This window comes from Mus caroli, chromosome 8 (assembly GCF_900094665.2).
Source record: "Mus caroli chromosome 8, CAROLI_EIJ_v1.1, whole genome shotgun sequence".
Lineage (NCBI taxonomy): Eukaryota > Metazoa > Chordata > Mammalia > Rodentia > Muridae > Mus > Mus caroli.
The window spans coordinates 60,282,893-60,299,425 of record NC_034577.1 but is presented as its reverse complement, the minus strand read 5'-3'; the positions used below and the strand labels follow the sequence as shown (position 1 = coordinate 60,299,425).

The window sequence follows — 16,533 nt, the reverse complement described above, 5'->3', positions numbered from 1 at the left end:
AAAAATCAAAAAAAAGAAATATTGGGATAAAGCTTTTATCATTATCAATTGGCTCTGAAATGATTGTATTGGCATCTTGTAAATTGTGATATTATTTATACATAAATCTGATTGGTAAAAAAAAAAAAAAAAGAAAAAGCAACTACCTATTATGTGTTTGTATTTATTTATTTATTTGTTTGCTTATTTATTTGTATGCACACAGTGACTGTTTGGAGGTCAGATGACAACTTGGAGGAGTCAGGTTTTCAACCATGTGGGCCCCAGGATTGGGCTCAGGTTTAGAATCATAGAGCCATCTTAGGGACCCTAATATATTTAATGTTGGAAATAAAGGAAAAGGAGTCCCTGATGTTCATGACACGATTTTAAGAGTCACAGTCGACCTCCGTTCTTTTTAAATATAAATTATTTATAAAGTGAATGTCATTGCCATGAGTTTAATATGGCTTTATCAGGAAAGCAAGTCAGTTATTAGAGGAGTTCAGACCTGGCTAAATGGAATGTGTGCTGTGGAGTGGAAGACGTGACCACTGCTGACTGTTACTTGGGAGTCTGTCTGCTGCTTATGTCTTCAGATAGTTTCAAGTACAGTTTCTAGTCTTCTTCCCTTTTGTTTGAGTGTAGATTCTTAAATTTCGAATTGACTAATTACAGCCATTTCTTAGTTTGTGTTTAGCGAGTTTATCCTTCTAATGTAACTGAATTTTCTGTTTCGTTGAATTTATATACCTTTAATTAGAGTTGTAAAATGTTTGTTACATTTCTTTTTAACGTCTAATGTTTGACTTTTTTTATACTTTAAAGTTTTACACTTTTTGTAAACACCCCCTCCACAGCCATATTAAATTGTATTTATTAGTTAAATAGGAGTGAGTTAAGATGTTAATCAGAATATAAAATTACTTTCTATCTTTTTTATCTTTAACTTCACTGATATGGATGGAACCTAGGGCCTCTTGTATTCTGGACAGTCACCCTTCTACTGTGCTGAGATTCTGGTCCCATATCCTATTCCTAGTCAGATTATGCTGTGAGTGTTGTCTCTAAGCATACATTAATTCCTGCTCCTAGCTGGGGTACTCAGGGATTTTCTACTTTCCTTATTTACTTCATTCATTTGTGGTTTGTGGGACTGCTTCCCACTGTGTCATGACTTTGACTTTAATTCATTACTCTAACATTCAAAAAGCCCCTTTCCAAATCACCTTTGAGTAGCGTTCTCCATTGCCGCTTCTCTTTGATCTTCTCTGTGCTGCTTATTTCTTGAATTCTAGTCAGATCTGACATTGATTGGTAACCTTTAGAAGCACCTCTTTAATCATGCTTTTCCTTAATTAAAACTCCTTCTTACCTATCTGTCTAGGATCACACTCCACATCCTGACTTGATAATTTTAAAATTCAAATAATAATTGAGCAACATTTTTGTTGAACATTCATCTGAGAGAGTGCACTAGGATCAGGCGATTTATACTTATTATCTGTTTAACCTTGATGGGGGACCACTTATTGGTATGAGAGATATTATCCCAAATGTCAAATGCAAGAGTAGTGGTAGTGTTGTTAAATTTGTATCCCAAGAGACAGACAAACTCATAAATGTTGTCTATGAGGACAGAGTTTTTGAGTTAGTTAGGTGTGGCACACACACCCATAATCCTAGCACCTATGTTACATAGCAGGTTAAGGACCAGCATGGGTAACAGTGTATAAGAATTTGTCTCAGAAATCTTTTAAAAGAAGTTCGGACTGTTAGTGATGCAGTCTAGCTTCTCTAGTATTGTTTTGAGATGAAGGACTATCGTGGGAAGAACAAGGTAGAAAGACCAGGTTGATGCTGTCAGATTCATCACTGAGCAGATGAATACAGTTGTTTAGAATAATGGAAAAATGTGAAGAAGTGGAGAAGGAGGAGGGTTGGGGAATGATTCCTGGATGGCGGATACAGAATTAGCCTCTGGTTATTTGCCTAGCCTGTTTTCTGTGTCTTTGTCTCCGTCTTTGTTCTTGGGTTGGGGGATTGGATTTGTTGTGATGCTCTAGGAGAGTGTTTGCCTAGCATGTCTGAGGCCCTGGGGTCGGTCCTGACATTGCACACAAAGAAAGAGACAGACAAAATATAGCAAAGTGGAGGCAGACTGTATAGAATTAGAGTTCTTATTTTGTGGCCTAGGACCCATTGAGGTTTAAATGTCTTGAATATAGAATGGATTAATATTTTTTGCTTTTTTTTATTTTGTTGTTGTTCTTAAAATCTTACTGAAAGGTTTGTTTGGAATTCATGGGATTCCTGGCTTTGGAAGTTTGGAAGGGAAATGGACATGAAATAGAGTGAAATGATTTGCAATACATTTTAAAAGAATTATCTTTCTAAATATGGGTCAAGAGATATCATTAAATATGCTTGATATTGACTGTGTGTACTGCTATGTGGAGATCAGAAGTCAAACTCTGGTGCTCCCCAGTGCCTTCAACCTTTTGTTTTTTGAGACTGCATCTGTTTCTGGTATCTAAGACTGCCCAGTTAAGGTATACTGGGTGACCAGAGATCTCCTCAGCTGCACTGGGATTACAAGTGTATATTATTAATGCTTAGCCTTTTCTGGGGGTGATTGGGGTGCTGGGGGTTGACTTTAGGTAGTCATGGCCCATATTCTGGCTTCATATAGTATATATAAGACAAAAATTAATAGAAACTTTAGAGTTAGGTTTTTAATAGACAGCGCCTTTTTTGCCTGAGGACATTGAAAGTGTCTTGGCAAAGATTCGCCTTTCAAGCACAGGACACTTGGATTTGCTGGGATGCTGTATGCTCTCTCCCTCACTCCACATAGGAGTTGGTCATGACCTTGGTGATCTCATAAGCTTTGGAAGCAGTGACTTCCTGCTAGAGAGCCTTCTGAGAACCTTGGGAGGAGAGGATGCTGGCAAAGCGCCTGAGGGCAGGATTGAGCTCAGCGTACCTAAGTTATTTCTGCCTTCCCAGTTTTTGCTGTATCTCCTTTTCCAGGCCGTAATGTAATGGCTGAGAGAGTTCCAGGGATGCCGGCTTCTTCCTGTCAGTGTTCCAACACTAATGGTGACTGGAAGGGACAGAAAGTGAATTAGCCTCTAGCTATTTGTCAAGGCTGTTTTCCCCTTTGCTGCATTTCCCTGAGTTGACTTAGTGTCTACATTTTGAATAACCACCCTTCTTTTCAGTAAGAGTGCTTACTCTCTGTCTGAGGTGTGTTCAGATGACATGTGCTCCAAGAACTGGTAGTCATTGCTTACTACATTTGAATGCGGTAGACCTCATGAGTTTGAGTGGGGAAATAACTCTTGGTTCCCCTATGCCATTTTAATGACAAGACTCGTAACTGGGCCTTTGGTTGCCATGAAATAGTGATAAAGCAGCACCCATCAGCTTTGAGCTATGGTTTCAAGTGAATATGCCAGAGAAGACAGGAGGTAGGAAGAATAAAACTCATAATCCATTTGCTTATATTTGCTAAGTGTCAGTTCCATTATTAACAATCATTTTAGGGCATATATATGTATATAGCATGGTGTGAAAACCTTGCCAAAATAATCTCAGGATTTTATATGATATTAATTGAAACAGAGAATACTAAAATGACAGAATATATTAAAATGATTGGTAATGTAAGTATTTTCCTTACCTAGTTTTACTTATGTATTTATCTGTTGCCTATAAACCTTTTATTCAGTTGACTACTGTGACCCAAAGCTTATTGGTGATATCTATTTCTTTAGTGTAACCATATGCTTTTTACTATCTGAAATATGTTTAATGGACCAACAGGGTCAGTATTGCTAAACTTTTTTTTTTAGCAGTATTGCTAGAAAGTTTGATAGCGTGGATCCCTAGGTTCTACCACAGACCTGTTGAATCATGACTAGAGTTTCAGCAAGATCTGCAGCACATTGAAGCAGTCAGATGTACTTCATTTTCCTCAGCCTCTCTGTCCGTGCTATTCTGAGCTATCCCACATCTCCTTTCCTGAGGTGGCACTGTGTGTTTCCAGTGGCCAGCCTTTCCTCGGACAGTACTGCTTTCCCAGAAATCCCCTCTCTCCAACTTCCTTCTCACTTTTCTTCCCATGTTGCTTCTACTTAGTTTGCTAGATGCCTAAAGTATGCTAAGAGCTGAGACTGGACTTGAGATTAGAACATGTATGAAGATAGTCTGTGACCACCGCTGGCCAGACACTCTGGAGGTCAGTTTGGAAACATAAAGACTTGAGCCTTACATGTATGTTTTCTTCGATTTTTTTTTTCATTCCACTTCCAGCACCATAGCATTACTAATAATAGCAAAAAGTTAATAAGTTGCCCGTGGCAAAGTTATTTAAGAGAGTAATATGTATATGTAATAATAAGGAAAAATATGTCAACATTAAAATTAATGTTGTTACAATAAACAGTTACTGCATTTCAAGGAAATAAATATGTAAAGTAAGTTATTGGAGATTATATATGTGTATATATATATATATATATATATATATATATATATACTTAGTAATTTCAAAATATAAGCAGAGCATTAGGTACTTTCAGTGATCTAGGCTCTGTTTTGGTATCTTTTCTTATCCATAAAAAGCTTGTAACTAGACTGTAAAAAATAAAAGCAATATTAAAAGAATAAGAAAAAGAAAAATGATATAAAAATCTGCATGCCCAAGTTTTCCATGTGACCGAGACAATGAGGACGGACACTCCGGATTATAAATGGTACGAGAGTCAAGAAGAGAGGTGGGGTCTGGGGCATCTGAGAAAGCAAGGAGAGAAGTAAGGTGAAAGGTGTCCTAGATGAAGTGTCACAAGTGGATACACGCTGTGACAATGCTTTGAGGACTTTATCTTGGACTTAGAAACAGTTGGAAATTTCAAGATGGAAAAGGGAGACTTTAGAAATTCTCTAGGATGGGAAAAATTTTGGAAAAAGATGATCTCACCATGACCTCAGAAGTTCAGGTCTGCCATGATGGGGTCATGAATCAGAGCAGTGGAGATGGATGGGAGGGAGCATAGTGATCATGTGACAGTTGCTGGGGACTCGATTGTACCTGGAGTAAAAGACTATGCTAGAGAGCTAGTAGAGTGATGAAATTGACATTCTAGAAGATTGGTTAGAAGTGGGAGTGAGAGAGAAGACAGTATCTAGAATGACTTCTAGATCTGTGTGCATGTGTTAGGATTCTGTAGTAAAAGGAATATACAGAGCCTGCCCTTAGAAGTTTTATTCTCAGTGGCTTTCATAACCTATAGTTGACGACAGTCTGAAATTAAGTGGGAAATTCTAGATACAGAGTATTCGTAAGGTTAAATTATATGGTATTTGAGTGCCAAGATACTATTTTGTGTTATGCCTCTCTATCCTGCTTGGTATGTGAATAAGAATTTTCATAATGGTTTCTCTGTCAGGTCATCTATTACTGCTCCTCCCAAAGAGAAGTGGAGTGGTTTGGCCTTCAGAATTAATTTTTCTTTTTTTTAGTTCAGCTATCTCATCCAAGAATATGAGAGGAAGTGATGGAAATAAACTGTGTTCTTTGGCTCCAGCTCTTTTGTGCTATTATAGACAGGCTTGCCGAGCTCTTAAGCCTAGGTTCCAGAAGGAAGGTGTAGTGAGCTGATTTGTAGCCGTCTTGCACCTGGAGCAAAGCCACAATTGTCTCACAGCAGCCTCAGTAACGGAGCAATAAATAAGCAGTCACCCCAAGCCTCTAGTGTTTGAAGGTTAATTATTAACTGCTGCAGCCAGATCTGTGGCAGCTGACCAATACAGCTGTCCCCTACTTGACTCCTCCATTGTCTGCAGGCTCCTTGAGGACCTGTGTTATTCATCTTCTTTGTCATCTGTCCAATATAACTTGATGTCATTTACAACGATGATCCAGTTCATTTGACTTGGGATGTGTGGGAAGGTTAATTCGTTGTATTAGAGCAGTGACTTCTCACAGTGTGATCCTTGAGACACCTTTATTAGAGTCATTATGGAATTTTCCAGAAATAGATTTCTTGATTCCCACTGGAGGGTGAAGGCCCAATCAATTCTTAGATGCACTTAAGTTGGGAACTATTAGACTCAAAATTACCTACCATGATTTTATTTTTCTAGTCTACACTGACTTTGGTATAAAACTTTGGTATAAAAGCATTGCTATAAAACAAATGGTTTTACTTGCTGTTTTTTCCCAGACCAGACCGGTTTTGTGATATGGTCGGATGGATGGATGGATGGGTGGATGGACAGATGCGCTGTGGATTGGTCGATGCATACATGCCCTACATTGCTTGCTTCTGGGTTAGGGAGCAAATACTGGTCAGTTACTAGTGAGGAAATTTTAGCTATATTTGATTGAAGGACTGTATAAGGCTGATTGCATGTATAAAGATCCAGTGTTTAGTTGGTACCCTTTCTCAATACTCTGTTATGGAGGTTTGTTCTTAGAGGTTAAAGTTCACTTTATATAGCTAATACACGAGCATACTGAAAATTCAACACATTACTGATAGATCAAGGTTTTCTTCGTACTCTGAATCTTAGGCCCTTTCTCTCTACTTTTAGGATTTTAACCTTCTAGTTTCTTTTCTCCCCTTCCCCCTCCTTCAGAGCCATAGCCTCAGCCAGAGTCTATGTATACATATGCATAGTTATAAAATAGCAAAAATTTCAAAAATTTCTCATATCTAAGACATCATGGGGGTCTTTTGAGAAAAGCATAAGGTAATGATATCTTAGATTTTTAAGAAAGTATTGTCTACTTTGGTCATTCTGAAAAAGCTTTGCCTTCTGAATTGCGACTATGTTGGCTGGGTTATTGTTCTCCATACAGTAGAATTATACCCCAGTGGTGCTACACCCCTCACAGTTCTAATTAATTTGCTCTGGTCGTAAGTTAATTTTGTTCATATCTCTGTAAAGCACATTAAGGGTTTGAAATCAGATTCATACTGAGAATCTTTGGTCACAAATTAATCGAAGCTATTAATTTCGTTTAGCCATATTTTATTATAATGGATGGTTATCAGTACAATTTGTAGGAAAGTTTTACATTTTGTATGGATTTCCAAAGTTCATTTGTAATCGAGTTATTTGGGGCTCTGCTTTTATTTTTCTCTGACATAAGTCAGGTTCCTTATTTCTAGCACGTACAAGCAAGTCTTAAGAATACATCTCAAGAAGATTTGGTAAAAATATGTTCGTTGAACCACATCTGTCTTAGTTATTGCTGTGATAAAAATACCAAGACCAAAGCAACTTGGCAGGGAGGAGGTTTGTTTGGCTTACACTTCCACATCATTGTTCATCACTGAAGAAAGTTGGGACAGGAACTCACACAAGGTAGGAACCTGGAGTGAGGAGCTGATGCAGAGGCCATGAAGGGGTACTGTTTACTGGCTTGCTTCCCATGGCCTGGCTGGGCCCTTCCATCAATCACCAATTAACAAAATGTCCCACAGGCTTGCTCACGGCCTGATCTTATGGAGGCATATTTTCTTGATTGAGGTTCCCTCCTCTCAGGTGATTTTACATTATGTCAAGTTGATATAAAACTGTGTAGTACAGTATCTTCAGTAAAACATGACACACTTTTAAAAATCTAAACCTGGGAAGTACAATTTATCACATTGAGTGTGTGTGTGTGTGTGTGTGTTCTATCCATCGATGCACAGGTCAAATGAATAAACCTCTGTTCTCAGAAGATCTGCCGAGTTAAGATGGCAGGGATTGAGGTGAGGGTGAAGTTGGCTGTATACTTTATAAAAGCTATGAGTCATTTATTCTGTGTCTAAGAGCATTGGCAGTTTGCATTTACATTTTGTTCTTTAGCTCATGTACTTCTGTCTGTTGACAATTCACTGTGAGGATAACTTGTCTTAGGTGGCAAGGGTTGTTTCTACAGGGCTGTCACATCCCTTGCATTGGATGATTCCAGAGCAGTTTTATCTCTGTTATTACTAACAGCACAGATTTAAAACCATTGATAAAAACAGTGAACGGCTTTAAGATACTCAGAATAAGTAGGAAATGCTAGCTTACCCACACACGTGTCCAACCATTTGTGGTTGTAGCTTGTAATGCGGAGGTGGATGTGGCTTCAAAGGGATGGACTTTGATCTATGTCCTCAGCTACACTGCTGTCTCTTAGGACTTTTAGAACCTTTGGTTTTATAACACGAGTAGCTCCAGAATAAATAGGTATAACTCAGACTTCAGCGTGCCTAAGAGGTAGCCTCAGGCATTCAGTCACAGTGCTTGCTAGTTCTCCAGCAACTCTCCTGGTAGTTGGGTGTAGTTGACATCCCAGATGGTTCGTCATGGTGCATTTGCCCACACGCTCCCCACTTAGCGTGAGCAGTGCATAGAAGCTCTGCCCCAGGATGCCTTGCTCTTTCTTTGTTTTCTCAAGCTCAACTCTTGGCTCCCTTGTTTCTGAGGGTGAAGTTGATGATTTCTTCAAGCCTCAGGGAACAGCATGGCATTCCTGAAGTGGTGACTGGACAAATGGAATCTGAAACTTTTAAAGAAGATTCTTGAAAGAATCATCTGCTTAAAAAAAATTACACTTTTTTTTTGGAAATTATTGTCAAATCATAGTTGTGTATACTTGCAGTGTTGTGAGGAAGTGAAATCAGCCAGGTGTACATAAAAAAAATAAATACTGTACATTCTCACTTTTATGTGAAACCAAAAACAATTGAACTAATAAAAGTAGACATCAGAATGGGAATTAAAAAGCAGGGGTGTTGAGAATAGGGCAAGAGTCAACTCCTCCTCTCATGTTACCCACCTTCCAGTCTTGCAACCAGCCCCCCCAACATAGAAAAAACCTTGTTGTGGAAGTGTGGTTTGTCACAGTGTGTCCCACAGTATACCTTTTGCCCTTACTTCTTTGCTTGCAAATGTTATTGCAATGATCCCTTGGTCTGGTACGAGGCTTCTGGCTTCTGTTACTCTATTAATGCTGGAACCTCACTAGGATTCCTCTCAGATATCCTGTTGTTGACCCTGTGTCATGGACGTCCTGTAGTTTTGGTTCTGTAGGACTGGTCCCTTCATACACTCCACCAGTTCATCGATGGGGAAGATGTTGGGGTGGGCCAATTCAATTCCCTTGATCTGGGCTTTACAGCCTTTTGGCTCTCCCCCTTTCAGGCCCTTGGGGGTTTGCTCAGCAGCAGCCCCTGCTACCAGGGGCAACTCTACCCTGATGCCCGAGCAAGGTGCAGGGTTGCAGGGTCTGCTCTCCCAAGTGCTGCAGCTGGTTAGGGGTAGCAGCTCTCCTGCTCTAATGACCTCAGGGCCTGCTCTCCTGTTTGCAGTAGGTGGAGGCGGGTGGGACTGGGTATATCTCTCCCTTGCCTATGCCCCTGCACAGCAGACAAGTGGCAGGGTCAGTTCTTACATGTTCATGACTATTCATCACACCTTCCGTCCTTATTACACGCCCAGGGTCAGCTCTCCTGTGCTGCCCAGGTGAGGTGCAGGGCCCACTCTCCTGAGTGCTGTAGCTGGTGAGGGCCACGGCCAGCTCTCTGGTTCACTCCCACCACAGTGGGGCTCTTTTGCTCTCCAGCTTGCTCCCTGTCCTGGGAGCATCTGGGCCTTCCTGGCGCTGCATCTGTGGTTGTCTCACTTTGAGGGAATGTTCGGCTACAGTCATTCAGCTGTTCAAAGGTCAGAACACTGAGCTTAGACACAGCCTGTCTCCTCTCTGCCACCTACTGACACACCTGTGACACAGCAGCCACACTTACAGAGCTTCTAGGGGCTGGGTTGTTTTTGTTTTTGTTTGTTTGTTTTTGTTTTTTAAATTAAGGAAGAAATGGCAAAGATGGATGGGAAATGGATGGGAAGATGGAGAAAGCGATTATGGGAAGGGTTGGAGGGCTGGGTGTGTGTGCACGTCTTTAATAAAATACATTAACTAGAATTCTCAAAGAACAAGCAAAGAAATTCAAAATTCAAAAAACAAAATTCAGAAAGTATTTACTCTTAACAAGCATTTTGTTTCTTATATCTGAGCATTTATTACAAGTGGTAGTTTGTGTCTTTGTACAGCTAAAGCCATACAGTTGGAGGGAGCTGCTTGGTGCTGTAGGTAAAGTTACTGTCTCAAAGCCCTTTCAATGGCGATGTAAGTCGTTCTGTCTTGATTGTCTTCAGTCTTTTTAATGTGTTAACTGGCCATTAGGACTTAACTTGAAGCTGGTGTGCTAACAATTTGTTACTGAACATCGGACAATTAATACATCCTGCATGGGATGATTAGGGTTTTGTTAACAGGACCCAAGCTGGGCAAGAGCACAGAGTGGCTTGGAGGCGTGTCTGTGAAGACTTGCCTGACTAATGCAGCCCACGGTGGGTGCTGCCACCACCTCTTTAGTTGTTTAAAAAAGCAATCAAAGCAACCCATGGGGAGCAAGCTGCTAAGCAGTGTTCCTCCGTGATCCAAGCCCCAGGTCCTGCTTCTAGATTCCAGCCATGAGACCTTGCCAGTTCCCTTCATGATGAATTACAAGCTGTAAGAGGAAATACGTTACTTTTGGTCATGGTGTTTATCACAGTAATAGCCATCTAAAATAATAAAACCTTACCAGGGCAGTTTGAAGAAATGATTTTATTGGTGAATTACTAATGTAACTTTTCGTATTTAACAGAAGTACCCACATAATAGATTTTGCTACCTATATATATTTTAAAATAAAACTATGATAAGCAATTCATCTAGACCATGAATAATGAATGTTTACCTGAGACTTGGTATCATTTTTGTGTTCATTTCTGTTTTCTGGACCTAATGTTCTTTTTGGTGTTCCTCTTTGCCTCAACCATATAGATGCTGTTTTTTGGGAGAGTTTCTTACAACATTCTGTGCATATTGCTTGTTTTCAGTGCCTTGCCATTTCCTGTTTAGTAAATAACACACTGAGGAACATTTATAAACATTGTAGAGTCTCCTTGACTTTTCATGGGTTCTGATTATGCTGTGGATAGTTCCAGCCTTCCTTGCTCATGTAGCCTAGCATAGGTTCAGGAGCATGCACCGCATGTGGTGTGGATGGATGGATGGCTCTAGAGTTCTCCTTGTCAACCAGGAGTCTAGCAAGCAGGTTCAAAAATTTAAGAGTATTTGTTTTGATTTTCTAAAATGTGAATCTTAATTTCGTTTGCTTTATTTGTGAATTTTAATGTATCAGTACATAGACCCAGAGCTTGAGGCAGCCAAAAAAAAAAAAAAAAAAGGTAAGTTTGGGCAGGTGAAGTAGAGACTTGACTCACTGGGCCTGCTCATTTGCTGGCCAAGGCCCACCCATCAGTCATGACTAATTGTGAAATGGTGGGAAAGGTGGAGGAGGGGATATTGTGAGCTAATAGTATTTGGTTGTTAATTTCTTTTTAAAGCCTTTCTTTGAAGCTCCCCAGCTAGTGAGCTAGACACTTGCCATTTTAGCAGAGCAAGCTGTGAGGAAAACTTGATTCTGGTATCTTGACTTTGCTTTATAGAAAGCTGTGTTCTTGACTTTGCTTTATAGAAAGCTGTGTTTTAGACGAATGCTTAGCATCTTATCTTCCTAACATTTTATACCACACTCTCAATAAAGAGATAGGTAAATGAGTAAAGGATTGAATAGTACATAAAGAAGTGAATAAATAAATAAAGCAAGCTTCTACTGTCTTACAGGTTAGAATTGTATCCAAGGTGGGTTCAGTTCCTTGCAGAGGGAATATAATCTTCACTCTTGCAAGGCAGTTGAAGCAGGTCTAAGCTAAGGTGGTCAGTGGAAGGTGTGTTTGGGTCTGTGACAGGCTTATTTTCATAGGATTTCTACAGCTTTCCATGCTTGTTGATAAAAGGTAGTGTGGCTGGGCTGTGTTCGGAGCTTCTGCCTCCTCTCCCCGTTGGTGCACGGGCTCTGACTTCCACCTCCCTCGGGGAGCAGCAGAGTGTCCATTTGCCCTTGGCCCAGAGGAGCTGCTTTCAGGAAGTGGGCATAGTCAGTAGACAGCAGCTGGTAGAAAAATGAGAATGGACCTCCAGGGCTTTTCAAAAGGGCATGGATTCAGGTTTGTCTCTTTTGCTCACACTGTTAAAGAGACCGGCAGCCAAGCCCCCAAAAGGGCTAGCTGAGAGGCACGATTACTGCTCTTTGCACCTCTTCCGACACTGTGACCCTTTCCAGCATTATCCTTTTCTTTTGATGTCCATCTCTTCAGTCTTAGAAATGAAGGATTTAGCCTCTCACTTACTCTACTTTTCTGCCGGATGCTTTTATCTTCTCTTGAGAGGCTCCTGGATGTCGTTACTGACTTTGGGAAGATGCAGTTAGCCTACTGAGGGAAAGGGAAGAGTTAGTTGTAGGGCGTGGTTACCCCCTTTTTCCCAAGCACCCGAGTTTGCTTAGTTTTTCTCGTTTACATGGAAGCACAGGTGTTTAGGGGAGAATGTGCACGAGTCTCCCAGGTTATTTCCAGGACATTGGAGGAATGGATAGTAGGCAGTTTTAAAATTGCAACGGGAAGTTTTCATTAAAGTGGAAGAGCTTCATGTTGTATTTGGATGCACCGTCCCAACAAGGACAGAATAGGATGGCAAATTCCATGTTAGTCTTGTGATTATTTCATTAATAATTCATGAGTTCTTGGAGTCAGCAGAAATGTGCTAGCAGAAAATAAGTGGTAACTATGGCTTTTGTTTACAGAATCAAAGCACAGACATGTAGGCATGCATGTGTGCATGTGTATGCATATTTCTGTTTCAGCAGCAGCTTCTGTGGCTGTTGTAACAAGCTTAGCTTAAAACAATACAGGTTTATTTTCTTACAGTTCTAGAGGCCACAGGGAGGATTAGCCAGCCACACAGTGTGCCAGCTTGGCAGTGGTTTCTCTGGAGACTCCAGAAGATAATGTTTCCTTGCACTGTAGATGTATTGCTCTGCTCTGGATCCCTTCCTTTACTGCAAAGCCAGGAACATTAGCACCCTTTCTGTGATCCCTTTTGGTGTTGTTTGTTTGTTTTTTGTTTTTTTGCTTTTTGTCACAAAGCTTCTGTCTGGTGTCTCTCTTGCTTCCCCAGGACACTTGTCATTGCATGCATTTAAGGCCCACTTGAATCATACAGGAGAGTCCTGCAACTTAATTTAATAATGCCTGTACTCCTCTTTATGAGTTTAAACACATGACTCCCACTCCCCTTCCTCTGGTCTGAGTACGGATTGAATTTGTTCTTTGCTTCTCCAGACTTTTGATTTCTCTAACCCTAACTCTAACTCTTAGATTATTTGCTTAAAAAGTATCATGGCCCTTTTCATAATTATGTGTTTATAATTTTATATATATATATACATATATATACATACATACGTACACACATACATATATGTATATATATGTGTGTGTGTGTATAAATAAACAGACATCTTCCTTTTGTATTTTTGAAGGTTTTGGGAAACAAACATAGGTGTGTCTGTTTATTTTTCCATCTTACCTTCAAATGATCAAATGCCTCCTTGCTCTTACCATCTCCTCATTTTTGTTCCTTTGTGTTGTTGTTGTAGTAAGCCCCTGCCTCTAATAAATCCTCAAAATGTGAGTGTGTAAACAGAGATCAGCTGTTGTGCCTGGATAGGTGCTGAGAGCTTGAAGGAGGCTGAATGCCTTGCTGATTGGGCTCCCCAGGTGCTCTCTGTAGCCAGCCAATCCCAGCCGCGCTGCTTGCAGGTGGAATGGAGTGACTCACCACATTATCTAACTTCCCATCTCCTCACACCACATTGCTCTCTGCAGAGTCCTAAAGGATACAGCCTCTCATCCTTATTGCTGTTCTAGGTAAAAGGAAACATCTGGCACTTAAAGTTCTGTCACTATGCTGCAGTAAGAACAGAAGCTCTGGCCTGGATGTAGACCTAACATTTCAGTTATAGTCTGGCCATTTTTGTTTGTTTGTTTGTTTGTTTTGGCCAAGGGACCATTCCCAGGAAAGAGAGGTTAGCTTAAGGCATGCTAAAGAGATAGGTGGAACAATTTGACCATTTCTTTTTCCAATTTTTCTTCCTCCAGAGCAGTAAATCTAGCCACATATAAAGTATCCAGGAAAACCTGATTTCTCTTTTTCCTCTTTATCTGTTTCAAACATACTTTCTTTAACCTGTTGGACTCTCCCCAGCATTTTGAGCTTCCTTATTCTTTCTCTAAATTCTCCTTCCCCACCTTGCTTGCTTCTTGACCTCTGTGCTAGCTTAAATGGAATGCTCCCCCCACCTTCCCTTCTCCTCCTCTGGGCTGCCTCTGCAGTTTATAGCTGGGCTGCCCTGGGGGTTTTCTTGCAAACTCTAGTAACATTTTCTTTGAGCTTCTATTTGAGTCCATTCTTAGGTTCTTCTGTTAGTGATTTTAAGAACCCCAAGAGGGAACCTTGACTTACCATTTGTCTACTCTAGACAATGTCTCTTTTGCCTTTGCTTACTCCAGGATTCCCTGATGTATTTGCTAGGCTCTTAACACACCACAGACTGAGTGGCTTATGCAGTAGAACTGAACTGTCTCCTGTGTTTAAAAATCAGCAGTCCATGACTATTGAGTTGATACTGCTGAGGTCTCTTCCCATGGCTTCAGATGGCACCTTCTCCCTTTGTCTTCATGTGGACTTTGTTTTGTCTATCTCTCTGTGTCTCTCATATTGTTTTCTTAGAAAGTCACCAGCTACCTTAGTTTAAGACCTAATCTGCTGATCTCATTGTAATGACCTCCAAATACAGTTGTGGTTGAAGTATGGGGGTCAGGGCTTCAACATGGGTTGTTTGGAATACAGTTCATCCAAGAACACCTAACCAAGTGTCTGTAGCATCAGTTCTAATCTTCAGCTCTCTGACTGCAATTGGTTGGTAAGTGCACACAGTACCCTGCTGCGGTGGACTCAGCTTCTGCAGATAATGGGAACAGAAGGGATTAAACAGGATTGAATGTGGACGTGAATGTTGGAATTAAGTGCTGGCTTAAAGGGAGCTGTGAAATATTATTTTTTTATAGTTTTCAATTTAGCTTTTAATCTCTTCTGGCCCAAAGAGCTCTGGAATACTCAACTGACTCTCAAATCATATTGAAGTTGAGATAATTAGAACAATACAGTATACGGTGCCTGCCTTAGGCCCATTCTCCTTCCCCTCCACCACTCCTGTGGCCCCAATCGTTTTCTGCCCACTTCACTGAAAGTGACTTTTACTTATGAAGTTTTCTACTTTGTTTTCTTTCCCCTTCCCTATTTTGTAGCCAGACAGAAATTTTATATGATGTTTTTATTGTGCCTTCATTTCAACTATGTTCTGTGACACGAGGTAGAATTTGTGTGTCTTCTTAGTTCCTAAAAGTTTCAGATTTCATATTAAAGATGTACATTGTAATACTGGCTTACCTACTTCTTAGCCCTCCTAAGTGCCAAGATCACAGGGTTGTGTCAACAAGTCAGCTATCCAGATTCTTTAGCACTTTTATATAGCAGGGAATCCGAAGTCCAGACATTTATGTTAATTGAAGAGTAGCAAAACTGGATTTTAGTCCTGATCACCTAACTCAAGTTATAAGTCCTTTACTTCCTTTTAAATTACATTTTAGGGGTCGGGCTTTGAACCTAGGCCCTCATGTATGCTAAACATGCACTCTAACTGCTGAGCTTATCCCAGCCCCTATTCTGTATGCTTATCGAAGAGATTTGTGCTCCTAAGTGATTGTGATAAATCAAAAGGAGTAAGTTTTATTCAAGGAGTAATACAGGTTGAAAAGCGTATTACTGAATCGTGCATGTCTTTAATCAAGCTGATTATTTCAAATACAGTTGTTCAGAGGTCTACAATTATTGTAGAGCTAGGTGAAGATTTAAAAGCATTAGCATGGGGAGGGCAGTATCAGCACAGCTCACAATCTCAAGATAACGAACGGAAGGAAGGAGAATGAGTTTTGTTTCACTTAGCAAAGTGGATGGGTATTAGTGCCTTGATTGCAGCCTGGATGAAGGTGTCCCCATAACTGCCAAAATATGGAGTGCTTTGTTAAATTGAGACACTTTCATCTGTGTTATTTCTAGATAGAGCAGCCCATTAAAAAAAAATCTTCTTCTTATGTGAGAGTCCTAATATGCTTTGCACACTGCTTCACTCTCAGCTTCAGAGCCTGCGAGTCTAGGCACTCAAATTGTGGTCCGCTCAATATCAGACCTGCAAACACAACAGTACGACTGCCAGTTGATTCTTACATACAATAACATATGAAAAGCAGACCTCTCAGGAGCTGTGCTGCCGGCCATGTGACGCATCAGCGTCACCTGGAATATTGGTAGGAAGTGCACATTTTCAGACCCCGCACTAACTGAATTTGAAGCTCTTGTGTGCATTACAAGAAACATTTGTTTTAATAAAGTGCTGTGGACTATTTTAATTTGTGCTAAATGTTGAGAACTCCCTTGTATCAGTGTATTTTAAACAGTTTTGATCATGATATATGGAGAAGTATACTTTAAATTAT

At 40.3% G+C, this 16,533-nt stretch overlaps 1 protein-coding gene, 1 long non-coding RNA gene and 1 other non-coding gene across 7 annotated transcripts in view; 1 reads left to right on the top strand and 2 right to left on the bottom strand.

The window, feature by feature from the left end:
- Psd3 (pleckstrin and Sec7 domain containing 3) overlaps positions 1-16,533 on the top strand; it is a 508,951-nt gene that overhangs the window by 191,999 nt on the left and 300,419 nt on the right. The gene's annotated exons all lie outside the window — the stretch shown is intronic.
- LOC115031812 lies at positions 9,661-9,791 on the bottom strand. Its single transcript, XR_003837473.1, has one exon. It is a non-coding gene; the product is annotated as a small nucleolar RNA SNORA17 (small nucleolar RNA).
- Positions 12,065-16,533, bottom strand: part of LOC115031740 — a 35,336-nt gene continuing 30,867 nt past the window's right edge. The window contains exon 3 of the long non-coding RNA XR_003837395.1: positions 12,065-12,348. This is a non-coding gene — a long non-coding RNA (uncharacterized LOC115031740). The remainder of the gene's footprint in view (positions 12,349-16,533) is intronic.